The 25,976-nt window shown below is 43.5% G+C and overlaps 1 protein-coding gene and 1 pseudogene across 3 annotated transcripts in view; one reads left to right on the top strand and one right to left on the bottom strand.

Annotated features, from left to right (window-relative positions):
* Window positions 1-745: 745 nt before the first annotated feature.
* Window positions 746-4,349, bottom strand: LOC128936273 (pre-mRNA-splicing factor SPF27-like; annotated as a pseudogene).
* Window positions 4,350-4,867: 518 nt separating this feature from the next.
* Window positions 4,868-25,976, top strand: part of PTPN5 (protein tyrosine phosphatase non-receptor type 5) — a 77,145-nt gene continuing 56,036 nt past the window's right edge. Inside the window, exon 1 of one of the 3 annotated variants that reach the window (XM_054276108.1) lies at window positions 4,868-5,004. The gene's annotated coding sequence lies outside the window, so the exon portion shown is untranslated. Of the gene's footprint in view, window positions 5,005-5,076; window positions 5,216-5,302; window positions 5,447-25,976 lie in introns of those variants that run through there. The other 2 variants (XM_054276107.1, XM_054276106.1) reach the window with 2 other exon arrangements.

The following is a 25,976-nucleotide window of genomic DNA, read 5'->3' as shown; positions in this document are numbered from 1 at the left end:
TTGGGAAAATCACTAGGATAGTACTCACTGCCAAAATTCTGGGTCATAAAGTCATTCTCTGACTCACAAGAAGGTTTACAACAGCTGTGGCAGTGATATGTACTGCAGGTGAGTCATGTTGAACTGTCATAGGCAGGTAGAAGAATTATAAAAGAAAGGCCTTATGAAATCAGGCCTCATTCTGCTAAAATTGCCAAAGCTGGCCTGTCATTTCTTCTAAGTGCAGCTAACAAGCAATTTGCAAGTTCCTATGTGAAGCTATTTTGAGAATGAGAAATTCATTTAATACAACAATCTATTCTGAGGGTGAAAACCAAATGCACCTGTGTAAACAATACTCTTTGTCCCATGAGGACCCACAAAGGAAAAATGTAAACATATCTAGAAAGAGAAAATTTGATAGGCATATACAATAGCCCTCACTGACCAATGAACTGAGTTTCACTGTATTGCTGACCAATTAGGTTTAACACAGTGCCTGCTGATATTTCCTACAAATATGAGCTCTGTGAATAAAGAATTGGCTTTCTGCATGAAGAAAATGGATTTTAGACTGATTTATTCCAACATGTGGTGACCCCGAAGACTCAATCAATGCGAATTTAACACGAAGCAAAGAAACTACAGAAATACACTTTCACCGTCTCACACAACTCCAGCTAGAGGTGTCTACAGGCACAGCATCTCCAAAGTGTCTGGTTTGTAGTTTTTAACACATGCTGCACTAGGACGAGTCAGGATTAAGTCACTGAAAGTCTCGCTGGGAATTCTCCTTGTTTGCTTCCCCATGCTGCTGCTTGATTTGGGAAATTTCATTTTCCAGCTGCACAATTGTTACAGGGCTTGCAAGGGTAGCGGGGTGAAGAGAGAGGCAAGAATGTTGACCTCATGTTCAGAAGGCTGGGTTTATTATCTTATGATATATATGTTACATTATGACTACACCAATAGGAATAGAGAGAAAAGTTCTCAGAAGCTTGCTATGCTAAGAATAGAAAAGGAATGAATAAAGAAAGGAGCTCTCTCTGATTCTGTCCCAGAGAGAGCTTGGCCCCTGATTGGCCCTTAATTGTACACATCCAACATGGGCCAATCACAGGTGCACCTGCTGCATTTCACAGCAGCAGAAAACCATTGTTTACATTCCTTTTCTGGGGCCTCAGCTCCCCAGAAGGGAAAATCCCAAAGAAAGGATTTTTATGAAAAGATGTCAGTGACACACAATAGTTCGTTCAATCTCATGATTTTTACTGACAAGAGAGACCCATGCAGATTCCATTTCTCGCAGCTCAGCCCCACCTGTGAGCTGCATGTTCTTCCTCTGCCAGTTCAGGTCTTGAAGGTTTTTCCTCAGTTTCTGAAGCTCTTCCTGGGCGTGTTCTATCATATGAACTAGGCGCTCCTTGTACAACGTCCAGGCGTTGCAGCCATGCTGGGACATGAGCTTCAGGTTCTCGATGCGCACGGTGCTCCAGCTGTGCCATAGAATGTTCACACGGTCCTGATACGCCGTGATGTCATTCATCTGCCTGGAGGATGGGGCAGGCAGCTCATACCTCTTCATATTGAGTAGTTCCAGGGGCTGCCAGGTGCTCAAACTTGTTCTGCATGAGCTCGGTCTCAAAGGCGCTGTAGTCATGCACAGGCAGGTAGCTGAGGTAGTTCTTGGTCGGTCAGTCAGTACTGCTGTGTCTCTCCCTCCACCAGCACCACAGCCGCCTCCTGCACACCCCGTGCCTCACAGCCCTGGTTAAGCAGGGCAGCACATCCACCACCACATCCCTGGCCACCACCCCTGGCCTGACACCTTGGCCACGGCTGCGCGCACTCACGTCTCGCCCAGCGGGATCGCACACGGCTCCACTCCCCTGTGCGCCTGCGGCTCTCCTCTTCTCCCAAGATTATTTGCAGCAATTAATTTCAAGTACTTAAGTAGGTCCTATAGCATTGAATTTTATCTGCAGCAGTTCTTTAAAATTTATAAATAATTTGCTCACACAAAAAAGAATTTTACTGCTGAAGCAAAGTCAGAATACAACCTGACACCCTGTGGGTCAGGGTGTTGGTAGCAGTCCAAATAAATGGTGACTGCAGTTTTCCTGGAGTGACAAATGTGGCTCTGTTGAAGCAGTGATCCTGTAGAAAGGTGTCATTTTTCTCTGAAGGTCCAGTGGTGGCATAGAAGAGTCTAGTTTTCCTCTGGGAATCCAGTGAATAAAAGCTCCCTGGTGTTCCAAATCTCAGGAATGCTTGGCTCCTACCCCTGGGCAGAGCATCTCTCAATGGGATGATGTAATTTTATCAGCTACACAGTGAGACTCAATGGCCCATGAACAGCAGATATCTCCTGGAAGGAGGATGGGTGCTCCAGATAAAGAACACTGCCCCACCTGGTTTTAACAGGCGGTGATAGAAAATGTCCTTCTGGTTACATCTTGTATTGCTAGCTAAGACAGTTAAATATACTTTTCTACATTGTAAGATATATAGCTGTTTTCTTTTAAGAGATGACTCTGACTAAAACAGCTGTGATGAAACACTGATAAACACCTGTTTGTGGGTAAAGAAGATACACCATGTTCACCCTTGATTTTGTCAAAGATTTTATTGCTTCTTACAATCTCTGCTGTTTTATGTTCCATAGATAACACAGAAGAGTCAGTTATGATTTTACATTATGCCTGTTACTGATTGTAAGCTGGTTTAGAGTTTTCCTTTGTTTCACTTTGCTGTCATAGGTACATGGCTGTTCAGAAAGGTGTTATCTCAATTTCCTAAGATGGTAACCACTGATACATTGATTATATTATGTGAATTTATTGACTTTATAATAGGCATTATTCATAAGATGTTATTACTGTATTTATAGCTGGCTTCTTATATGTTTTAATATCTCTCTGTGTAATTACCTAAAAGACGGGCACTTTCAGGAGCCTTCATTTTTGTTCTCTAGCTGCTTATGCATCTCTTAGACCAAATATGTAAAGGATTGCACTGCCTTATCTTATAATGATACATTCATTGTTCTACAGCAAAAGATTTGATAATGCTTTATTGTCCACTCAGTTTTCAGGAACACAAAATTTAAAAAATTAAGTTCCTTAGACACTTCTCTCCACAGAAATCAAAAGCAGCTTTTTTTTAAATTCAGAGGCTAAAATTTTAGCTGATATAAATTTTCTGGCAGGCATTAAATTTGTGGAGGCATACTGGTTTAAAACAGCTCAGAATGTGATTCTAGATTAATGGGACAAACCCCCATGTTTATTGATTATGTAACTGCAAATGCAGATATGTCTCAAGTGCAGCATGCAATGTATGTACCAGCATATAATGAAATTTTCCATGCATATTCAGAAGTAGAAAATGTTCTTTTAAATTGTATGATATTTAAATAAATAAATACTTTTGCATGTTCAAATGAAGAATTCCAGTGAATAAAGTCAAGAAAATACATTAAATATTAGGTAAAGGAATTACTGATTTTTAGTGAATGGATAGAGAGGTAACCACTTACTTTGTAGGCCACCACCTGAACATTTAATCCTTTGTGCAGTAAGGCTACTAAAACTGACACCACAAACCAAACTTTAAAATAGTCATGCCAAAGCACTGGGACAACCTCTGGTCTCCAGCCAGAGGTTGTGAAGCATGTGCCTAACAAGTCACAAGCATTTTTGGGACAACTGATCTGAGGGGATAAAAGGATAGCAAGGGCTACACCTCAGTACCAACTAATCACTAGGAAAACCATGTGGGCTTTAAAAGAATTGTGAGATTGTTTCCTCCTTCCTATAATTTCTAGACAATAGTACCAGTTCACGTATTAGGTGCTGGGTTTTTATGAGTACAAAATGAATCGCCTTCTGTGGAGCAAAGTGGGTTTATAGACGAGGAACCAACCAGTTGCTGAGGCATCTCTAAGGCTACAGTCGTGTCTCCGGCTCGAGAAGGCACCAACCTTCCACCTTCTGCCCTGTGGGAGCAAACCCAGCAGAGGCATCGCAGTGTCTTCAAGCGGCCTTCGAGCCCCCTCTGAGCAGAGATGCCGGGGGTGCCGCGGGCAGTCAGCGGCCGCCAGCTCCCCTCAGGAGCCACTGAGGGGCCGCGGGGGGCTGTCCTCACAGCAGGGCCGCGGGGGGCTGTCCTCACAGCAGGGCCGGGGGGGAGGCTGCCCTCACAGCGGGGCCGGGGGGGGAGGCTGCCCTCACAGCGGGGCCGGGGGGGGAGGCTGCCCTCACAGCGGGGCCGGCCGGCCGAGCCCGCGGCCCCCGGGCATCACTGCGGCAGCGGCCCCGGCGCTCCGGGGGCCGGGCCGGCTGCTCCCGCTCGCTGCCTGGCTGTTTCATTCATGCTTTCTCCCTCGCCATCTCCCTCTCCGACTGAGGGGAAACGGGAGCGCGCGTGGGCGGCCGCTGGAAGGCTCCCTGTCAGTCAAGCGGCCGAGCTGAAAAGGAGGCGAGCGAGGGAGAAGGAGGCAGAACAGCTTTCCCGGGGGAGGGGGTGGCTGTTGTCGGCTGCCAGCCTCGCAGCCCTTCCCGGGGGCACCTGCAGAGACGGGCTGGGGGGAAGGTGGGAGCGGTGTTGCACCACAGACCTGCCCGCCGTGGGGGGAAGCGGCTCTTTCCTGCCGCTCGTCACCTGTCCCCCCCCCTCCCCACACACGCACCCAGCGGCGACGGGGCGGGGGGCGGCGGCCGCCCTGTCTGGCGAGCGCCGGGCCCAGGGTCCGTACCCCCGGCCCTGAGGGCGCTGCCCGTACGTGTCTGCCGGGGCAGCGGAGGGGTCGAGCCCGGGGGTGCCAGCAGTGGGGGGTACGTGGGGCAGCCCCCTCAGGGCCTGAGGGCAGCGTGTCCCCTCAGCTCTCCGCAGGACCGGAGAACTTCCTCAGGCTGAGGGGGGCTCCGTGGTGCCGGCCCCAGCCGCAGCGCGAGGAGGCTTTCGAGGGGAGGCTCGGGGCAAGTCGCCCGCTTTCGGTCGGGGGGCGGCCCCGCAGCGGCTGAGGTGGGCTGGCGCTCGGTACCGGCAGGGGAGGGGAGCGGGCGGCTGCCGACGGCGGGAGCGGGGCTCGGCGGGGGAGAGCCCGCTGCCCCCACCGTGCCGCAGCGCTGCCTTTGTGCTCCCTCCGCACCTGAGCGCCGGGCTGGGAGGGACGGCGCAGGTGGAGGCGGGCACGGCAGCAGCTGCCGCGCATCCCCGGAGCCGGGGCGGGGAGGTAAGGCGAGGCTGTGCCGTGCTGCGGCGGCGGCACCGGGGCTGCGGGGGGCGGCTGCACGCCGGAGGCTGTGCCTCGGGCCGGCGGCGGGCAGGGCACGTCCCTTGCCTGGCTTTCCCTGCAGCCGTTTCCCGCTTCGTCCTGCTGCACGCAGAGAGATGCAACAGCGGCAGCCCGATCCCCTGGGGAAAGACGGGGCTCGGAGGTGGGCGAGCGGCATCAGCGCTGCAGGTGCGCGGTGAGGCTGCCGGGCGCGGGGCTGGGGCCGGGGGCAGCAGGCGGCGGTGCCCGCGCAGCGTCGCGGAGCGCTGAGGCGGCCCGGCCCGGCCCGGCCCGGCTCCTCCGGGGCCGCTCGCAGCCCCGGGCCGTCCGCGCCGCTCCGCGCCCGCCGGGCCCGGGCACAAGGCTGGGCTTTTCCCCCGCCACACAACGCCGAGAGACGCGGAGCAGATGCCGGTGCTTGGGAAGGGCTGGGGGGTTCGGGGGAGGCTGCTTTCGAACGAGCACAGCCGGCAGTTAACTAGCGGCTGCAGTTAAAATTTTAGCAGCAGCAGCAGCAACAGCTTTGCGATGCTTTCCGGGAATGCTGCTGCCTGGGAGCTGATGTTCCAGGCGGCCCGCGGTACGGGCCATCTCTCTCCTAGATGGCAGTGCTGAGAGCAGGATAGCTGCCGGTGTAGGCAATAAAGTGCTGGGAGCCTGGAGTCCTGTGCAGCTGGATTTTGGCAGAGTTACGGGTGGAACGGAATAGCATTCACGCGTGCCCTGTGAGCTAATTTGCAATCATGACAATTTTTTCCTTCAAACTTTACATACGGCTATCTTGTTATGCAATTACGTTTTGGTGAGGCTGGGATTGTTATATTATGTGAGAAAGGAAAAACGAATGTAGTAGATTAAGCCTTTTATATTGCAGTGTTATTTACAAAGTTGTCGAGGTTCGGATCCAGTTCAGCTGGCTGCCACCTGATTGGCAACGATTTACAGCTGGTGGCCAGGTTCTGTGTTTGTGTTAGAGCAACAAATCATGGATTCAGAAGAAATGTGGCTGCATTACCGTCTCCTTTTTTTGTTTAATTCCAACATGTTGCATGTACTGAGGAAGCAATTTTTTTATTTGATCACAATGCTTCGTTAGTCAGTTTGAGATGATAACTTCCTTGTTGTATAAATTGTGCAGTTAATCAGGTTCAAATCTCAGACAGACCCGGAGCTGATGTTGATTTCAGCGCAAGTTGTGTGGTGTATGACAAGGGTGCTGAATTTGACTGTGTGGGATAGCTGAAGCAAATTTTCTCACTGCTTGCTCTACTTCCAGTTTGTTCCTTTGGAGTAGCAGAATGTAGTGATTTTTCCCGTTTTCTCATTGATATATTTGAGTTCATGTTGTACATCTGAAGCCAAGGATAGTTCAGGGGCTCAATGTGTGCCCATTGACAGAGGAAATGTAACCAGTTGCCTTGAATGGGGATGAAATTGACATGAGAATTGACATGAAATCTTACTCTATATTTGCATATAATGAGTCCAAACGTTCTCACTAGGTATGTGCAGAAGGGTAAGCACATCACATCTGGTTGTTTTATTCCTTTTGTTATAATTGAACAGGCATTATTCTCTGTGGGATTGTGTCGTTGGTTGATTAGGTTTTTTACTTCTTATTTAGCAGTATTATGGTTTAAAGGCTTTAAAATGTTTGTCACTCCACTGCAGAAAGAGTTGCCAACTGGATGTCATGCATGTAAAACTAGAACAAGAGCCTTTAAATAGCAAAACCATCAATTTAGTAACAACTTAGTGTGATAAATGGCAGAATGCACAAAAAGAATGCAAATCTGAGCAATTATAGCATGCATCTTTTGGTATTAATATTGATTAAGTACAAAGCACAAAAAGGAAATAAACACATACAGCTTTTAAGTGCCTAAACTGGTTTGAAATGGAAGAGCTGTTTTCTGTTATATATTTTTTCTGTTACATGGTTTATGCTTTAAAAACAAGCATGGGGTGGGGGAAAGATCAGAGAAGAGAAGTTTTTACAAGCATTTCTTTTGGTTTCTGCATCTCAGAATTCCATTGTGTAGCAGGATGCTTTCCAGTATCTGCTTTCTCAGTATCTGGAAAGGCAGATGTTGCTGCAGCAGGAGCAATTATACTGATTTGCAGCACAGTTTAAAAAAAACCCAGTTCTTTCTGCCTCTGTCTAAAAAGGTCAGCCATGGTTTGGGCTTGTCAACAGAAGAGATGAGACAGGGAAGTGAAGTTTGTTCAACAAACGGAGTGAAGTAATGTACAATTAGGAAATTTCTATTTCAGGAATAAGATGAGTAAATTTCTCTAACCAACTGCACTGAAGAATTTCACTTGCTTGGCTTTCCCTCACAATTGCCCATAAGCCAAGCCTTTGTGAAGGGCAGGGAGTTTGGTTGGGTTTGTTTGGTTGATCACTCTCTCCTGTGGAATGTTGAGTCCAAAGGCAGAAGAGGCAGTGGAGACTTGAGGCGTGTAGGCTTTTGTAGAAGAGCTTTTCTGACTTAGAGCTTTTCAAAAGGTGCATGACAGAGTCCCATAACTGAGAATTTTGTTCTCACAGTTCATTTTCGGCTTACCCTGTGTAGGCCACAGGAGCGTGTGACTGATGTGACCCAAGATTCAACCTACGATAGGGCCAGCTTCTTGGTTTAAACTGATGCTTAGAGACTTTATCTCAAGATTTCAGAGATAATGTGCTTCTACTTTAGAGAATATTTGGGACTTCGTTGCAAAGAGAACATGCAAATGAAATGTAAGAACTGGAGGACTGATTTGCACTAAAGCATCTTTAGCAGAATCAGGCCAGCATGTGTGTGCTGTATGTATCCATGCTACCACAGAGAGAGCAAGCTATGATAGTCAAGAAAGGCAAGGGTTTTGAACATCTCTGGAACATCACAGTATTTTTTATTTCATGATGGAGCTCATATTCTTTTCAGACTCCTCTCCTAATTCTACCCAGAATTAAAACTGTCTTGATTCTACCCAGAACCAGACTATCCTGTGATTTTGAGCAACTTTAAAGAGTATGGTAATAATTCACATCTCAAAAATCAGATTCAAGCTCCTGTGTTGTAAGAGTCCTGATCCATGACCAGCTAGAATGCCAGTAAGTAGTATGTTACTGGGCTGTGTCTGTTTTACTTAGTCCTTCCTTGTTTAGTGACCTGCTGCATGTAGCCTGACTCCTAACCTCTTTGGGGCAGGAGCAGCCTTTCCCAAGAGTAGGGAGCCTCCCTAAGAGTAGAAACTTCCCTAAGTTTCAGTAGGGCTCAGACCCTCATTTGCAGCTCTAGGAGATGGATGTAATAGAAAGTATCAGTCTGGTAACCCTGGTTTAAGGTCATAAGTAGCTGCCAAAAAAGTTTACTATTTTTAGGAGTTGGATCTCTAGCATAAAAATTTTATTTCTTGTTTTGCAATTCAGTATCATATTTAGTTTCATTCTGTGTTTTACTTCTGTGTGTATGGGTATAACAGCAAGACAGTGTAACTTTCTGTATTTTTATATCAATTCTGTCCTGTGGACACAACTGCATGTGCTAACAGGAGCTCATTTTTGTTGCCCTTCAGGTATAAGCAACTTGCTTAAGTAACAGGGAGGTTGGGACCTGCCTTGTCTAACATCAGACAAGTAACTTTTGTTATTACAATGTATAACAAAGCCACTTAGACCATCTTTGAGAAAAGCATTAAATATGCGAGGCCGGGCTCAAACAGCAGTGAGTGCCAGCAAGAGTGAAAACCACATGTAATATATTTTATGTACATGCATTTATTTAGGATGATGACTGTCTTTGTCATCCTGTGTGTGCAAACTTGTTACTTCCAGATGGGCCGGAGTTTCAGGCAGGTTTTGCAAGCTTCGGTGAGAAGTTACCAGTCACTGCAGTGTGCAGAGCCTGCTCCTTGCTAGTTTTGCCCACTGCCACACCCACAGCTGACATCACCATCTAAACTGATGTCTGTGTGGATGCACTGCTTCATCAAACTGCATAAGCTACGACACAGCTGGTCTTGATTACACTGCTTTTTAAAAATCATTCCAGTGTTGTAGTCTGTGTACAGCTAGAATTGTTCTGCCCCTTGATTATCTACAGATCAGGTTTCATTAGAAGTGCTGATGAGCACCCAGGACTCTGAAGGCAGCAGTTTTGTGCAAGATAAGAATGTTCCTTAAAGAAGCTGATGGGGGATAAAGTTCCTAGCAGACACTGACAGCATAAGATGTCACTGTAGTCTAGTCTGAAATTGTATGTCTGAAGGACAATTGGATGTCCTTGGCTTTACAAGAAGTTTTTGTACTGAAGAAACTTGATAGTGGGTTAGAAACTGCTTTCAGGAGCTGTGTTGATATGTTTGTTTCTGTTCAGTTGCGTTAGTACAACTATGGAGCAATTAGAGTTTGTTTGTTTTCCTATAAGTGAGTGTGAATTTTATGCACTCTACATTAGAGGAAGACATTAAATTTATCCTGATGAACCTGTGATCTGCACCTATCAGTTCTGAATGACTTTCCTTCCAGAGCTGCTTGGAAGTCAAGGAAATGGATGGTGTAAGCTGTATAACATAACTGGTTCCAAAGGAGTCTCTGTTTGGAAGCTGTGAGTTCCAAATCTGTTGGTTCACTTGCAGAAGGCTCTTTGAAACCTGCAGTTGACCAAGGTAATGAACTCCTTGATGTAATTAAATATGCAAAATATCTCATATGAATAATTTCCATACCCTTGCAGAACTTTTTGTTTAATCCCTGAGCCCTTTTGCAGCATAGGCTCCTGTCAATAGGGAACGGATTGGAAACTGGGAGACCAAGACACCAACACTGCATGTGATACCCTAAAATACATTCTGCAGTTGTAACCGCAATATTAAGTACAAACCCAACGCAATTCTTGGCAGATAAATGAATGAACACTGCTCTGGGGAAAAAAATCCTCTATCACTAGGTATTTTAGTGGGCAAGTCCAGTGGACTTAGGTTTTTCCATTACAAAAAGTGGAAGAATTTTATCTCTGCCTAATATTTCCTTTCATCTTCATTATACAGTCCTTGTGAAAAAAACAATAAATGCAAAATATGGTTCTATTTGTATTTGTAAGTAGGCAGTTATCAAATGCTATTCTCATTCCTATGTGACCCCAAGAGATGTGGGAGATGGATTTATTAAATTGGGAAATTGAGGGCTAATCCACATATGGAAATTCACAAAGATTAGCATACCAAGCTTATTTTCCACACACATGTGGCCCTTATGCAATCAGACTGTGAACTAGAAATGTTTGAGCTGAATATTTGGAATGGCTATTCTGGTGTGTAGCCCTGTGTAGCCAGACACTTAGATTTTAATTAGTACTGCAGCAATTGGTGAAATCAAATCTAAACCTAAAGGAGAATAAAACAGTGAAAGGAGCCCTCTAACAGTGCAAGCAGAGATGTAGCAAGAGCACAAAGATCTCTGAGGTACATGTGCTTTGGCAAAGATACATGTTTTCATCTGTGAACCCAATACGAGAAGTTAAGGTTAAAAATCCTCTTAGATATCCATTCCTTTGTTTGTTCTGTATGTGTTGAGTGAACAGAATATTGCCAGTAAGGAGGAACACTTTGTATTTACAACTGCAAATGTTTCTTCAGGTGATGAAGTATCTTGTGTTACTAGCGCAGCAAAGTGACTCTGGCATTGGATTCAATCTCTGTGGGTCCCTTCCACCTCAGAATATTCTGTGATAAACATTTGTTACTTCTTGAAATGCATGATTACTGAAATCACAATTTTACCTAGAAATCCCCATGTCCCTAGATCCAATGAGTTCTGTGTGTCTGGAGATGACTTTATTCAAGTCTGAGGAGTACAGATAAAGATAACTCATATTAAGTACTATTGTGGGGAATTGGCATATGAATAGCACTAGTCTGTAAAATTAAGTCTGTTAAATATAAAATTGTTTTAAATAAATGGCAAAGGAAGAGTAGACACCTGACAGTGGGGGTTATTGATGCAAAGGAGCAAACAAGATGCTTGAAGGAAATTGATCTTTCAAAAACAAAAACTGAATTATTTGTTAAAAATCATTAAGCAGTTTAGACTTTCTTTGTAGTGCACAAGGTTTGTTTCTCATATCACACTCTGAAGTAATTGACAGTGCAGTATTTACACTGTGGGACCTCATCAACCCAAAAGATATTCAAAAGACATATTATAACAAATCAGGTGTGGCTTGTGAGAAAATACGGCCTAAAACTGTGAATGAATTTAAATTGAAAAACTTTTCTAAAAGTGTTTTATTGAGGAAATATACCTTAGGATGTTTTGTTTACCTTCAGTTATTTAAAATTAAATTTTTTAACAACCTACCTGTATTGTGTCTGACTTTCATAGAAGCAGAGACTTGAAACTTTCACATTCTTAAAGACTGAACAGGACCATTCATATTTACTAATATGAGGTTTGTGCACAGCTCCATTATTGAAACTATAGCAAACTACTCAGGTTACTGTTTCATAAATAGTTTAGTTCCCTTCTGATTTCCCCTCTTAGCTTAATTCCCTTCTGATTTCACCTCTTAGTGAGGGTGGCTTAGATAAATTTAGGTGATGACTTCATTTGGACTAGTGTACACATCACTTTCTAGATGAGGTTGTATTTTTTTTCTCCCCTAATTCCACACTCCAGAAAATAGCAATCCTTGTGGTTTCTTCCCTGAGACAAACATTTCCTTCTTCCCCTTCAGATAGTTGCTGCTCCCCTTCACTGGAAAACCATATTCTGTTCATAACACCAGTGATATAACCTCTAATGGTATCTTAGACCGTGTTAGAAAATACAAGTGGCATTTGGTAAAGACCTCTTCTGGATATTGTTGAATACGCAAAACCACTGGGGGGAAAAAAGCTCAGAATTTTGCACAGTGAGGGTATTTGCTCTGAATTTTATCTCTCAGTTGCTATAAATAATATCCATTTTCATAATAGATGACTTGCAGTCTGTAAAAGCAGGTCATTCCAATTATTACCTTATTTCTCTTCCTGTTTCAATGGCAGGAGATTTTTAGCAGCCAACAGCATTGCAGGCATTTTTAGGTGGATGTGACCACTTAGTGGATGCAAGATAAGGGGAAGGTTCCACTGGGGTACAGGAAGCTTTGTGTCCTTTGGCAAGGCAGGATTTAAAAGGCCAAACCTACAATTATCTGGGGTTTTGTAGCCCCATTCTTGCCTCCCACCAGCTTGCCTGGAGCATGGCTTTACTTCACTGGTGTGTAGTGAGAGCTGTCAAGTGAACATTAAAGGGGTGGGGAGAACAGCACTTGAGAAGTTTCTTCTTTGGTTGAGGGAAGTCCAGGGGAGCAGAACAGCCTGTTGGACCTGCTCACTGACCCCAGCTGGTCTCTGAAATTTGGGTTGTCACAAGCAGTCCATGGGTTGTAGGTTGGCAGTTGTCACATGCAGCTGTGGTGACAACACAAACAGCAGAAGCTTTCCCACACTCTGGAGACCTGTTCTTACAATTACCTGTTGATTAGCTGCCTACCCAAAAGGCAGGCTGATGGATCTCCCTGGATGCATTCCATATTTTTCATTTTGCAGCTCATGCTGATATCTTGGAACTGACCAAAATTGTGGGATAATTAAAATACAGGTGTATACTCACATAAAATGCTAAGGAAAGCAGACCACTGCAGGCCTGCTAATGGCAGTGAGAATCCATATGGGCTTGAGGTTTCATTTTTCTCTACTCTTGCAAGATTTAGGTCATAATGTTTAGGTCAGGACACTTGGAAGTAAGCTAGGCATCTTGACTCAGCCTCCTTAAGAGAGTATTTGTTTTACCAGAGATGTTATTTGAAGCATTCTTGGATATGTGATACCACTTTTGAATTTACAGTCAGTTCACGGAATTACACTTGCCTGTTTGGGTTTTTTTGTGTTTGTTTTTTTTTTTTTGTGTTGTTGTGGTTTTTTATTTTGGTTTGGTTTGTGTTTTTTTGTTGTTGGGTTTTGTGGTTTAATGCAGGTAACCTGTGCTTAAATATGTTTTTTTCCGCATCCAGAGATTCTGGGGAAGGGAATTCATTTTATTCATCAGGCAGGGCATTTTTTCCTTGTGGTTCTGCTGAGTCCTTTTTACTTTTAGGAACAGATACTTGCTGCTTCCTTCCTGTAGCTTGACTGGTTGAGTATGGCTAGGTTTGTTTATTTTCTTTTGCAGAATGCCTTCCATTTGGTACTCCAACAGCATCTGTTCCCTTGTTTTCAGTGTCAGTAACAGTGTACATTACCAGACTGGGGCTTGGCTGAAGCTGTCTCCTTCAGGAGCAGAGCCTCCCTTGCCAGTGGAGATCACTGCCACCATTCCATTACCCTGACTGAAGCCTCTGCTCCTTAAGTCTCAGAATAGCAAGCCAGAGAGGTGGAATAATTTAAGTAGTTGCCTTGTTTCATTCCTCTTCTAAACATGGAAATCAGAGCCTGCAAACATTCGTAAGATGAAATGTTGGCACAGACGTGGTAATTTCTGTGAAACTGCAGATGTGACTACTTTGTTATGAAACTGCTGGGAGCTTCAAGAATTATTGTAACAAATCCTGTGACTAAAAAGCATGTAATGGCTATTTTATTGTGCTGATTGTGCTTTTGCACTTCAGAGCCTGTTTGGAATGGTCACATAATGAAAATAGTTATTATTTTCTTTTAAATCAGAAGAGGACTTCTCTCATACTTGCATGATGTCTGTCTTGCACCAACAGAAACAAGGAGCTGAGTGCCCAAATACTGTCTGTATTTCAGCCTCTTAGTTATTGCTTTAAACCATGTTTTCAGATGGTGCTATGTTCTTTGTGGTAACTTACTGCAAGCAAATGTAATGTTCTCCATGGTATGTACATTTTCTAACATCCCAAATTTCTAAATTATGGATATTGTTCCCAAAGCAGACACTGACATTTGCTCTTTTATCCCTTTTGAGCTTTTTTGTATCACGTGCAACAGTGTCTGAATTTGTTAGGAAAAAACATTGAATTTCCCATGAGGTCTCTAGCACTGTAACCCCTCAGACTCCTGATTGGAAACACTGTCAATCTTGAACATAATTTTGGCCATTGTCACAGGTCTGTGTGCTGCCAGTGGGCAGCAGATCACAAATGGTGATTCAGTGCTCCAAAATTATCTAGTGATGCTAAATAATGAACCAGCAATTAAGCAGCAATGTTTTATCTGCAGTGTAGTCTCTGCAACTTCGAACATCAATTTTCAGTCTGTTAGCCATGAGTAGATTAGATTACATTATATTAGTTAAAATTGAGAACTGTTGCTTTGTGTTAGCCCTAGGCATGACTTTAATGTTAAACTTACTAACTTTAATAAAGGTAGTTTTTAAACCCAAAAAAATGGCTCCAGAGGTGAGATCGTCATGGTGGTGACTCCACAGTTTAGACAAGAGAGCTTATTGTCTATGTATCCAGGATTTAGAAAAAGATTTTCTTCTGCTTGGCAAGCTTGCTTCAAAGTCCTGCTAATGCTAACTCTGGCTTCACTGTGTTCTATCACAGTCTAGTGGCCTGGGATTTGTAAAGCTGTGCCTATGAGATTGCTGAGTACACTGGGAAGTGAAGGCAGTCCAAAGCTAGCTGGAATAGTGTCTGCTGTCATTTGGGAATTTGCTTTATTAAGGCATCTGGCTTACTCCCTTGGTTGTTGATGCTGAACAGAAATTGAGAATAGGTCTCTCAGCTAATTTATTGTCTGTCCTTGAAACCGGATGTTTATTCCAGTTTGGAATAGAGAGTTTCCTATCTGTGTCTACAAGCGTTTCTCCCTTCTTTTTTTCCCAGCTGATACCAACCTCTGCTGCTCTGTGCATGGCTTCCACCCTGTCCATCTGTGTCCTTCACCTCTCCAGCCCAAGTGTCAGCTCCTGTAGGTCTGTATTTCTCTTCCTCTCTGAAAGAGCTGAGTAACCTTCTGCCACAAAGGTTTCAGACCAGGTAGTACAAACTGCTCTCTTTGTCCACTACATCCTTTCAGATTAGCAGCTTCTGATTGATAGTGATATTAACAATTATGAAAGAAGCAGCTCTTCCCCAGGAGCTGTAAAATCCCATGGTTGTAAGGGACTTGATAGTGGCCTGAAATGAGCTGATGGCCACCACCACAGCATACGTGACAGTAATTTGCTTCTAGTTTTTCCATTCCTCTTCTGCAACTGATTGCTATGGACATCATTCTGATTCTGAGAACACAGCAGGTCTTCAGAATCATCCTGATGTCCTGAAAAATGCCTCATTAATCCAGCCAGCCATTTTTAGGCCTTTTCCTGCAATACTGAGCTCAAGCATTGTACTTACCTGGTTGTAATTGCTAATAGTCTTCCTTGGTTGCTGCACAATTTTAGCAGCTGATGCTTCATAAATTACCAGAAGTGGAGATGAGCAGAAATCTGAGATCTTGGTAACACGTCAGGCTAGACAAAGCCTTGCTTGCTTGTCATAGTGATTCTCATGGTATTGGTCTTTTGCCCTAGAGAAGCATTTCTTTTCCTGTTGTTTGAGAACAGGTCTCAGACCTTAGATCAGTGTAAATTTCAGAGCTCCTCTGCTGAGCTAATCCCTCACTGCATTGTTTTGGAGCTGTTAATTGATGATAATTCTGGATGCTTAACGCATTTTGTTTGAGGATTTCTAAACCTTTTCCAGGCAGACTCAGAGACACTGGTTGGTGGGGGGAGTGGTTTCAGGGAAGCAAAGGGATTGGAAGACAGAAGAAGCTGTTTCTCTTTTGTGTGCAGTGGTGCCATGAAAAGCAAGAGCTGGAAAGAGTGAGAGAGTGATTGTTCCTATCCCCCTCTGCACCTGCCAGGCTTTCACATTTGAAGAGTGTGATGCAGAAGCAGAGCTCCATCTGCTGATGTTCCCTTTTATATGAGATAGCTCCCCAAAGAAGAGGGTCTTACACAAATGCCTTTGCTGACCTGTGTTTCTGTTCCATGTGATATCATATCTGTGCACATGTTGTTAACTACTGCACAGGAAAGGAAAAGCAAGAAATCAAATCAGTTCCAGGGCTGGAGAAAGTCAGCATCCCTTTTAGTTGTATGCAGGTCATCATTTCTAAGCAAGGTTTAGCATCTTCACAAAACTAGGACCAAGATCACTTCAGACATTTCCCTAAAATGAAGCTTGGCTTTTCTTCATGTTGAACTTGGATGGCAGAGGGAACAGACTATGTGGTGTTGGCTGGTAAGAAGGGAAATTTCAACGTCTGTCCACACAGGCATAGGTATTTTTTTCTGTCTGAAAGAATTCTGATACTCAGCTGAGGGGAAAAAAGTTGCTCTTCTGTTTTGGTTTGAAGTAGTGTCTAGGGAACAGGAAAACAGTGTTGGCAGCAGCTTCATTTGCTTTGAGCATTATGCCTGTCTATTCCCTGGAGAACTCATTAATTTTTAAGGCTGTGGCAGCAATAGGCTAAATGGAAACAGCAGTGATACCCTGATGGTTTGAGATAGCACATTCATCCTTTTGGGATAAGCAGTTCTGCTTCCTGCAGAGATTGTATGGCACCCCAAGATCACTGGGTCAGTCTAACCTGAGAAGGCAGCTGTTTAGCAAACAGGAAGGTGCCATTTGGTGTAATAATGGAAACAAGAAAACTCTTCTTTTTAGAGCATTCTCTGCTCTCTGAATCCTCTTAAGATTCATATACCTTGTTACTAAACTCCACTTGTTTGTAGAAAAGGGGTTTATGTAAGAAGATCAGGCTCTTGCCTGATGGTTTATGCTGGGGAGGAAATAGTGTGTGAAAGACAAGATTCTGAGTTACATCGATTGCTGCTTAGTAATTGCTAGTCAGGATGAGTGTTGATTGTTGTCTTACAGGGTCTCAATGTTGTGAATGGATAAGGTTTTCATGCTTGGCTATGTTAAAGGTGGTCATGTTTCAGGTACATGTATGTATGGCTCAATGTCCAAATACTTAATAAAATCAAGTAAAATTAAGACAATACTGGCCTGCTGTAGGAAATCTTATATCAGACAGGGTGGGGAACTCCTGAGTCCTGACCTAGGAACTGAGTTGTTGTACTCAGCTTCCTTTCCTAGAAAGACACAGCAGACTGCCACTGCCTTCTGAGGCACAGCCTGGACTCCATGAGAAACTTGTGACTTTTTAAATGGGTAGGTATAGGGGGATAGAATATAAGAACATAAAGCTAGTGTAGAAAGTAATCCTACCCCTAAGGAGTTGCAGCTGGGCCAATTAGCAAGGATTAGGAACAGGCCTGACTTTAACAGGCCACAGCTGTAAGCAATGAGAAGAAGATGCTATGAAAGAGTGGGGTGGGTGGGAGGGGAACTGGGGTTGGGTGGCTGCTTTGTGAAGGAGAAAGAGTCAGTGCTCTGGGGAGCTGTCCATGAGAAACACCCAGAAGGTGTGAAACTTTTGTGATAAGGAGACAACAGTATGGAGCCCCTGCAATAAGATAACAACAGGTAAGTGCTTCAAAGGGGCAGTAATCAGTGCTGGGCTGCAATAAACAAGCAGGGGAGGCTGTGGCATAGCCCTGGAGACTCCATACCTGCTTGTTGTCACCTGTTACACAACCACAATGCATGGGGCAGGATAGAATGGGGATCCTTGCATGTCCCACTGTTGGAGCTGGGGTTCATGAGTGGGACAGCCCTGGCTGCAGCTGAGGCCTGAGGCACTCTGTGGGCAGTTCTTGGGTACACATGTACAGCTGTGAAGGTACCAGAAGTATTGAAGGATGCAGGAGGCACTTAGGACAGTTAAGGGTGGAGGCAGTCAACTGATGGAATTCCAATTGGTACTGAAAGCACTTAGTGGCTTTACTTTGAGCTTGCCGTCCTTACTTTTAACCCTCCTGGCCTTACTTGAGTACTAAGATGATTTAATGCAGTTATGGGTGGTCATGAAGTGTCTCTGCCTGCCCTGTCCATTCTCTTAACAATGTCTAATGCTGCTTCCTCTCTGCACTATTGCAATCCATTTCCAAGAACTGGAAGTCACAAGCAGTCTGTTCCAGCTGATGGGGCTGGAAACTGTGGGGGCTCCAAATTAGATGCTAGATAGCTTCTAGTTAAAAAAACAATGCCAAGATACCGTGAAATACTCCTCATAAAACATCAAGGGGAGAGTAATGCTCCATCTAATGCAAATTATATTCAGTGTGTAAAGCTCTTATATGTATTGTATATTTCATCATGTTTGCAAGTTTATAGTGCTAATCTTCTGGGCCCTGCATTGTAAACATCATTGGCCCTGTGATGGAAGATCAAGCTCTTTAATGCAAGAATAACAGAGGAAGTATAGATGGACAGTGATCCAGACCACAGAAACAGCTTCATGCTTTGACACCCATGGATATAAATGTGAACTCAGACACTGGGGATCCCTCATTCTTTGGGGGATGCTAGCAACTTGTCTCCCACAGAGATTAGACTCAGGGGCACTTACTACCTGCAGGATTCAGCCTTAAATGCCTGCCAAAATGTTTTCTGCTTTTGAAACTTTGTAATGGTTCAAAGCTTCCCCTTTTTTTCCCCAATTTTTAATTTATTTTTTATTTTTAGAATTAAAACACAAAATCCAATCTACTGTGGCACTAACTCTTCCCCCCACCTCCCTCCCAGAGTCTCTCTTCCTGGACTGGAACCCTGTATAAAATGTTTCAGTAAGTTCCAGGTTTCTTTTGCTAGCATATGAGGGATTTAAAACCCAAATGCTGGCAAAACCTTAGCTAGCCTATTGCAAATGTGTCACTATTCATTAAGGACTCTCTAGGGTGCAGTATGTTCCTTGGTGGATTGGCTTCCTGGAAATTTAATGGCAGTTTGTGAATTGGCATCCAATTTTGTTTTTAGTCTATCTCCTGCTACTACAGAAAGCAATTTTGGTTCTGATAATTTGAGATGTTCTGTTTTGTTTTGCTTTACTTTCATGTTGTACTTTGGGCAGGAGGATGAGTCAGCTAGTGTGATCTTTGAGAAATAGTACAAAGAAAGATTTCTTTGAGTCCTCTTACTCTTCTAGAAATTAAGCAAGATATTTATGCCCAGCCATCAGTAACCAGTTGAGTTCCTATCTCACCTGTTGGTGAAGCTCAGTTAAGTTCAGAAAAGGCACTTGAGACTTGTGTGTAATTCTAGCTTTACTTCTTTCCAGTAATTTTATGGGGGTTGAGATAAGAAGTATAGGGTTCTGTGGGATTTACTTAGTTCCTGGTATATCTGAAGGGGAGATTATTTTGCTTCATCACATTGATGTGTTGAATTGTTTTTATTGTGAAATGCTACAATATTCTGCAGTACTTACACAATGTCCATACAGCATTTTTGTGCAATAACTTTCTAAACAACTTCATGTGTGGGCATAGTCATTCTGGAATAGTTATTGTTTAAATACTCATCCTTTTATACTGTGGCATAACTTGTATCTTTAGACAAAGTCATAAATGTTGCATAGTTTTGGGGACCTCCAGCTGTAAGACCCAAAGTAGCCTGTGTAGAAGAAATTATTTTGTGTTGAACAGCTTAGAGAACATATCATCTTTTAGAAGATCAACTCTCCTTAAAAATTACCATTACCATTTTGGTTTTAGCTTGTTTCTTGTAAAATACTTTTCAGTCACTCTGCTCTTTGTTACTTTTGTGGCCTGTACTCTCACCAGGAAGCACACAGGCAGGCATGCACCTTCTCCGAATCAGCTCAGAATTTCATGACCAGGGCTGCACCACTCGGATTGAGATTCATGTGGGTGGGAAGTGGCATTTTACCAGTGGTTAACTTATGGATAAAGAAAGGGGAAAGCTGTGGCTGTGCAAAGAAAGGGATGCAGAACCGAGTAAAACTGGTGAAAGGGTGAGAGGCCACATGGCTGGACAATATCTCCTGTTTTCATATCAGATTTCTCTGATGCAGCTGCAGACTGCATCACAAGTGTCAGTGCTAATGGCCAGAAGGTGTTTGCTCTCTCTGTAGCCTCTTGGGAAGATGACCTTGAACGATTGTGGGGATTTTGCTGGGGTTGTAAGACTGGACTCAAAACTGACTCTGTAGATCTGGTATTCTTAATACTCTCAGGAGTCCTAGGCAGAGGGATGTGGTAATTTCAATGCTTACTGTTGTGCTTTGTGAAACCCAGTGTGGGAATTGTCCTTCCTGCCTGAAGACTGAGAACTAAGGGAACTATTGTGACCACTTGTAGTGGCAGGCTCTGTAGCAGAGTTTTTGTTTGTTATGTGGGAGGCTTGGATTTCATCAGTGCAGAATTTAATTTCCCCTTTTCACCAAGGTTGGGTTTTTACAGAACTGTAACTCTGTGTATCTTGCAGAATCTGCATGAGAGCAGAGCTGATTTGTGTTGAGACAGATCTCCCACACGGCTGTGAAAACAAGTGCACAAATTCAGAGTAGCTGGGTGTAAATCTGAAGTAACTGTCATGGAGATTGATGTTCTCTCTAGGAGTTAATCTAGATTTACATCAGGGAAACTGTGACCAGAATCTCCCAGGATTCATCTTCACTAGACTTTAGCAGCTCACTAAATTAATTGCTAATTAACTTGAGATGGTTGATTATTGTGGATGCTTCCCACATATTTCTTCTTACTGTCATCAGATTTAAAGACAGAGCTCCACTAGATCAGACCAGATCTTACCTGTTCTGAACTCCTGCTTGTCAAAAGCTATTCCCTGCAGCAAGATACGAGCACTGAGCACAGTCAGCAGACATTACACAAGGAGGTAACTGCACTACACTGCAGTCCTGGGGAATCTAAACTTGTGCACATTTGGGTCAAAACCAGTGGGGACACAGCAGCCCATATTGCTGAAGGCAGCTAGAACAAGCAAGGGGTTTAGAGAGATCCTGCAGGGTAGTCCCAGGTTACCCTTAAGGCTGGCCTTGCCAGTTTTTGCAGTGGAGCACAGCAGTGTGAGACTTGTCCTTGATGTAAGTGCAGTAGTCAGAGTGACGTGGTTTCAGAACTGAGCTATCCAAGCACTGGCATGAGCTACCTCCAGTCAAACAACTTCTTCCCTTGCATGGCAGAAAGCAGGTGCTTTGTTAACTCTTTACAAAGGAGGTTGTAACGTGAAGTACCTCATGGTAAAATACCAGTTCACAGTATTCAGGGACATTGGGAGGGAAATAGCCAGAGCTATTTCTTCAGTCTGACAACATTGAGGCATCCTTACTCTTCAGATTTCGCTATCAACATGACACTAAAAAAACACACATTACTTGTGTGTCTTTTGTATTGCTGGAATGAAGTTGGTATCCCAAAAGGATGGGGTGTCTGATCCTGCTGTAGTCTGGGCAATGAAGTTTTATGACAGGCTTACTCAAAAAGTAAATTTAGGTTCTGTTCCAGGGCCCTCCACAACACAGGCAGAGCAGGACAGTTAAAGCAAACCATCTAGAGAACCTCTCATGCCCTTGAAAATTGTGAAAGGATCTGTGCCAGGGCTGAAAGCAAAACTAAATTAAGCCTCTATTCAATAAAAAATCCTTATTCTTAACTAAACATGTTGTTAGGTCCCATCAGGGAATGTGTCTAAACAGTCTAAATTTAAAAGTTGCCTTTTCTTTTACAAATCTGCTTAAGAACCTCCCAGTCCTTGGGCATCATTTTGAACTGGTCTGCCTCCCAGCAGCCTGCAGCTTGAACTGGGAGGGCCTGGTCTGATGAACCTGCAGTGGAGATGTCAGGATACAACAAATGGGTGATCATCTTCCCTGCCTGCATGCCAGAGGGAAGGCATGGTGCCAAGCAGATCTGCGCATTAGATGACTAACAGCTCCCACACTGCCAGTGTAGGCAGGGAATATGCAATGCAGCCACATATGTGTCTCAGAACCACACCGGGTGCTTTTTATTCTTAATGTTTGGTTTTGTTTTTAAATAGGAGTTCAGATCTTTGAGCAGGATGTTTATCTCTATGCACAGAAAACAATATTGGTCATAGCTTTTAATATACGATCAAGTTTTTAGAACAACCAGCTGATGTATCTGTTGTGAGTGACATCAGAATTTCAAGTAACTGCTATAAATGCTCTCTAGGATGGCTGTGCATATCATGTGTAGTTTTCTCAGTTTACCTTTATTTAGTAGCTAGAAAATAGCTTTTTAAAGAAAGTAAGATTTTTTTTTTTCCTTTCCAGTGGGAATATTGTTTTAAAGCTTTGTATTTAATGTTTGGGTTCCTGTTAATTTTTTATTAATACTTTTGCCCTGATTGCATTTTGATCACTCTTTTTTGGGTAAAATTGGTGGGAGGTGTTCACAAAAATCATTATGCTGTAACAAAGGAGTTGAATTTCATTTGATACTTGCTAAGGCTTAGTTTTACAATGTACATGTGGATGTACAATGAGCTGAACCCCCAGGGAAGTCCTGTAAGTAGAGTGCAGTTCACCTCAGCATTTAATCTAGCAGTGAGCTTCCTCTGAAGAGGGTCCCCTTTTCTTTTCCTCAGTGGTGGCTAACCCACACCCCACCCAATTAATTTATTTTCTGTCAATTCTGCAAGCTGAAGCAGCCTTGCTGCTGCATGGATAGCTAATCAAGGGGGATAGGATGCAGTAGAGGAAACTGAACAGGGTGAACAAAGCCCTCTCTTTCTGCAGCAGTGAAAGGTTAGATCTTGCTAAATGCAACACAAAGTGAACCTCAAGTGTTTATGGTTTGGATGGTGGACTCGTACAAATTCCTCAAGAAATATTAAGGATCCCTCTGAGCTAAGAGCTCTACAACCACAGAATGGTAGGCAGTCTCTTGAACTGAATCTGAAAAAAATGCAGAAACAGGAAACCAAAGACAGACTCTCAAACCACTGTGATACAGAGCTGTGGCCTCACACCCAGTGATGATCCAGTGTTCAATGAACAAACCTCTCTTGTTCCTAGAGTTAGAATTTCTTCAAGTTTATCATGTTTTTACTGACATCCCATAAGGATACAGTATTGTGGAAAGCAGACTTACAGTGCACAGATAGAGAAGAGGAGAAGTCCTCAGAGGTTTTCCAGGACATGCTTCCATTGACAGTGGCAGAATCTGTCAGTATCTATTTAGCACTGAGTAACTATCTGATGACAAACTAATTTTTGAGTTTAAGAAGGAACAAAGCCCTATTTCCCTTACAGAGCTATTCAATAGCCTGTGTGATATGGCTTGGTCTCTATTTACTCTATTTTAAATGCCTGCTTCTGCTTTCTTGATCTCTAAGTTGATATCCCGATCCCTTGTCCCTCTTATGTTGGCTTTGCCAGTAAAAATTGCTCTTATGTGGACTAGCAGTTAGAAGGGACTGTGTGGAATGACTGGGATGGCAGTCTGTAGGGGGATAGAATATAAGAACATAAAGCTAGTGTAGAAAGTAATCTTACCCCTAAGGACTTGCAGCTGGGCCAATTAGCAAAGATTAGGAACAGGCCTGACTTTAACAGGCCACAGCTGTAAGCAATGAGAAGATGCTCTAAAAGAGTGGGGTGGGTGAGAGGGGAACTGGGGTCAGTGGCTGCTTTGTGAAGGAGAAAGAGTCAGTGCTCTGAGGAGGTGCCCACAAGAAAACACCAAGAAGGTATGAAATTTTTGTGATGAGGAGACAACAGTATGGAACCCCTGCAATAAGATGGCAACAGCAGTCCTCAGATAGTCTACATTCTATAAGCTGTGCTTTCCACCCAGGTGGTTAATTAAACTTGGTCTTCAGATCCCAAGACAGAAACCACTTATGTGCACACTGCATTTTAAAAGCTATTTTCTTGTTCCTTTGCCCCAAGAGTCTTATGCGTGTCTTCTGGTTTGTCCATTCTCAAGAGGGAGAAAAGGGAATGCAAGGACAAAAGGAGAATGTGTGGCTCCATGAAGTCTCATTTTGGGCAAATAGTCTTGTCTGGGGGCTGTAGATTAAGTGGTGGAATATCTTACAACATCTCTATGGATTGCCTGAATGATGTATCCTTTGGAATAGGTGCTATATCCTTTCCAAAGAGGGAAAAAAATGAGCAATAGCAATAAACCATTTTATCATTCTGTATTCCATCCTCTGCAATTGCATTACTGTTCTGTGATGATGCTCCTGCAATTTAACCTGCTTTGTTACCCTGTCAGTGCCAGGGTATGTACACATATAATTGTGTGTACTGTAGTGTACTGTTTTATATAATTGTGTGTACTGTACTACCACACTGTAGTACACATTTTTACTTGCACCTGGGCAGACCATGTCATTGTTTTCAGCAAGGATTAACTTGGTAGTTTAAAAACTTGCGATTTTCCTCATACATATCACAAGCTAAAGTCACTCTTGGTTCCATGTAGTCTGAGCGTGCTTCTGGGTATTTGCTACCAGGAATTTGCCAATTGCTTCTCAGTCCTCTCTGACACGTCCTCTAGAGATTTCACACAGCTCGAAATCAGGTGCTGAAATCTTCTCTTAACTTGAAGCATGATTTTGCTGGCACTTTTGCATATGAGTGAGTGCTCCTGTGGCTGGCTGTAGCTGCTTGTGTCAGAATAACAAAGGACACACCAGAGTTTCAGAAGGAAGGTTGTGCACTTGTTGCCTTTAATGTGAGTTGCTTTCTGTGAAGCTACTTGGCCTTGAAGGTTTTCCTTGTAGTCAAGGGCAGAAGGAAGGATGTCTTCTACATCAGTGTATAGTAGGTGTAAAATGCTCCCAGATCTCAGCATTGTTTTCACATTGGGTTTGCACTGATAATAACTGTACAGTGTAAGTTAATTGAAAATAAGCCTTTATCTATTTCAGAGGCACGAGTGATTCCTGCCTTGCTTTAGTGGTATTTTCCTTTGATCATTCACATGCTGTTGGAGAGACAAAAATACAGGACATATTAGGCAATAGATGGATATTTCTTTCACCAGTGTAAAACTACACTTGTCCCTAAATTAAATGATGGGGTAAGAGGAAGCAGAGGAAGAATGCTTGAGTTTGGAGGCAGTATAAATTATTAATAATAATTTCTAATATTAATAAGAATTAAGCGTGGAGTCTGGCAAGGCACCTGTACTGAATGCAGAATACAACAGTAGAATATAGTTTAGGAAGAGGCAACTCTCTCTTTATAGAGGAGTATAGATCTTCAACATTAATTCTTATTTCTTTGGCCTCTCTGGAAATGTTGTGATACCACGTTCATTGTACACAGTGTGCAAAGAAAACAGTTATATACCAGTATTTGAATATTGCGGTGAACTGCAGGCACTAAGGGAGGTCAAAGAAAGCACTTGGGGCTACTGTCATTGTAACAGCTCTATGCTAAAAACTCTGTGTGCTTGGGTTACCTTGTGTAACCACAGTAACTAAATGCAAATATTCTTACTGCACTTTTTCAAAAGCACAAACCTCTTCTGGCTTGAATTTTACCTCTTGTCTTCTGCTTGCATTGGGCTGAGGGCATGCAGAGTTAATTACATTTCCACTTAGCAGAAGTGATAACCTTTGCTTTCTGGGGCAACCTGTTCAGATACCAGAGCCCTTTGTGTCAAGACAAGAAGTGCTGTGTAGAAAGGCATAACATCCTTTATTAGATCACTAATAAGGTGCAGTTTAGGGATGTAATTTGGCCTTTAATAGTGAGCCAAAAGACATAAAGTTCCTTACAAAATCCAGTTACTCCTTGGTTCTGCACCTCGTAGCAGTCCTGCTGGAGGGACATGAGAGCATTGCAAAGCCTGTTTCTCGGGAGT

Source organism: Melozone crissalis, unplaced genomic scaffold (genome assembly GCF_028551555.1).
Source record: "Melozone crissalis strain CALT ecotype California unplaced genomic scaffold, PUWL_Pcris_2 ptg000018l_1, whole genome shotgun sequence".
Lineage (NCBI taxonomy): Eukaryota > Metazoa > Chordata > Aves > Passeriformes > Passerellidae > Melozone > Melozone crissalis.
The sequence above is the reverse complement of the archived record's forward strand: the minus strand, read 5'-3'. Positions and strand labels throughout refer to the sequence as shown.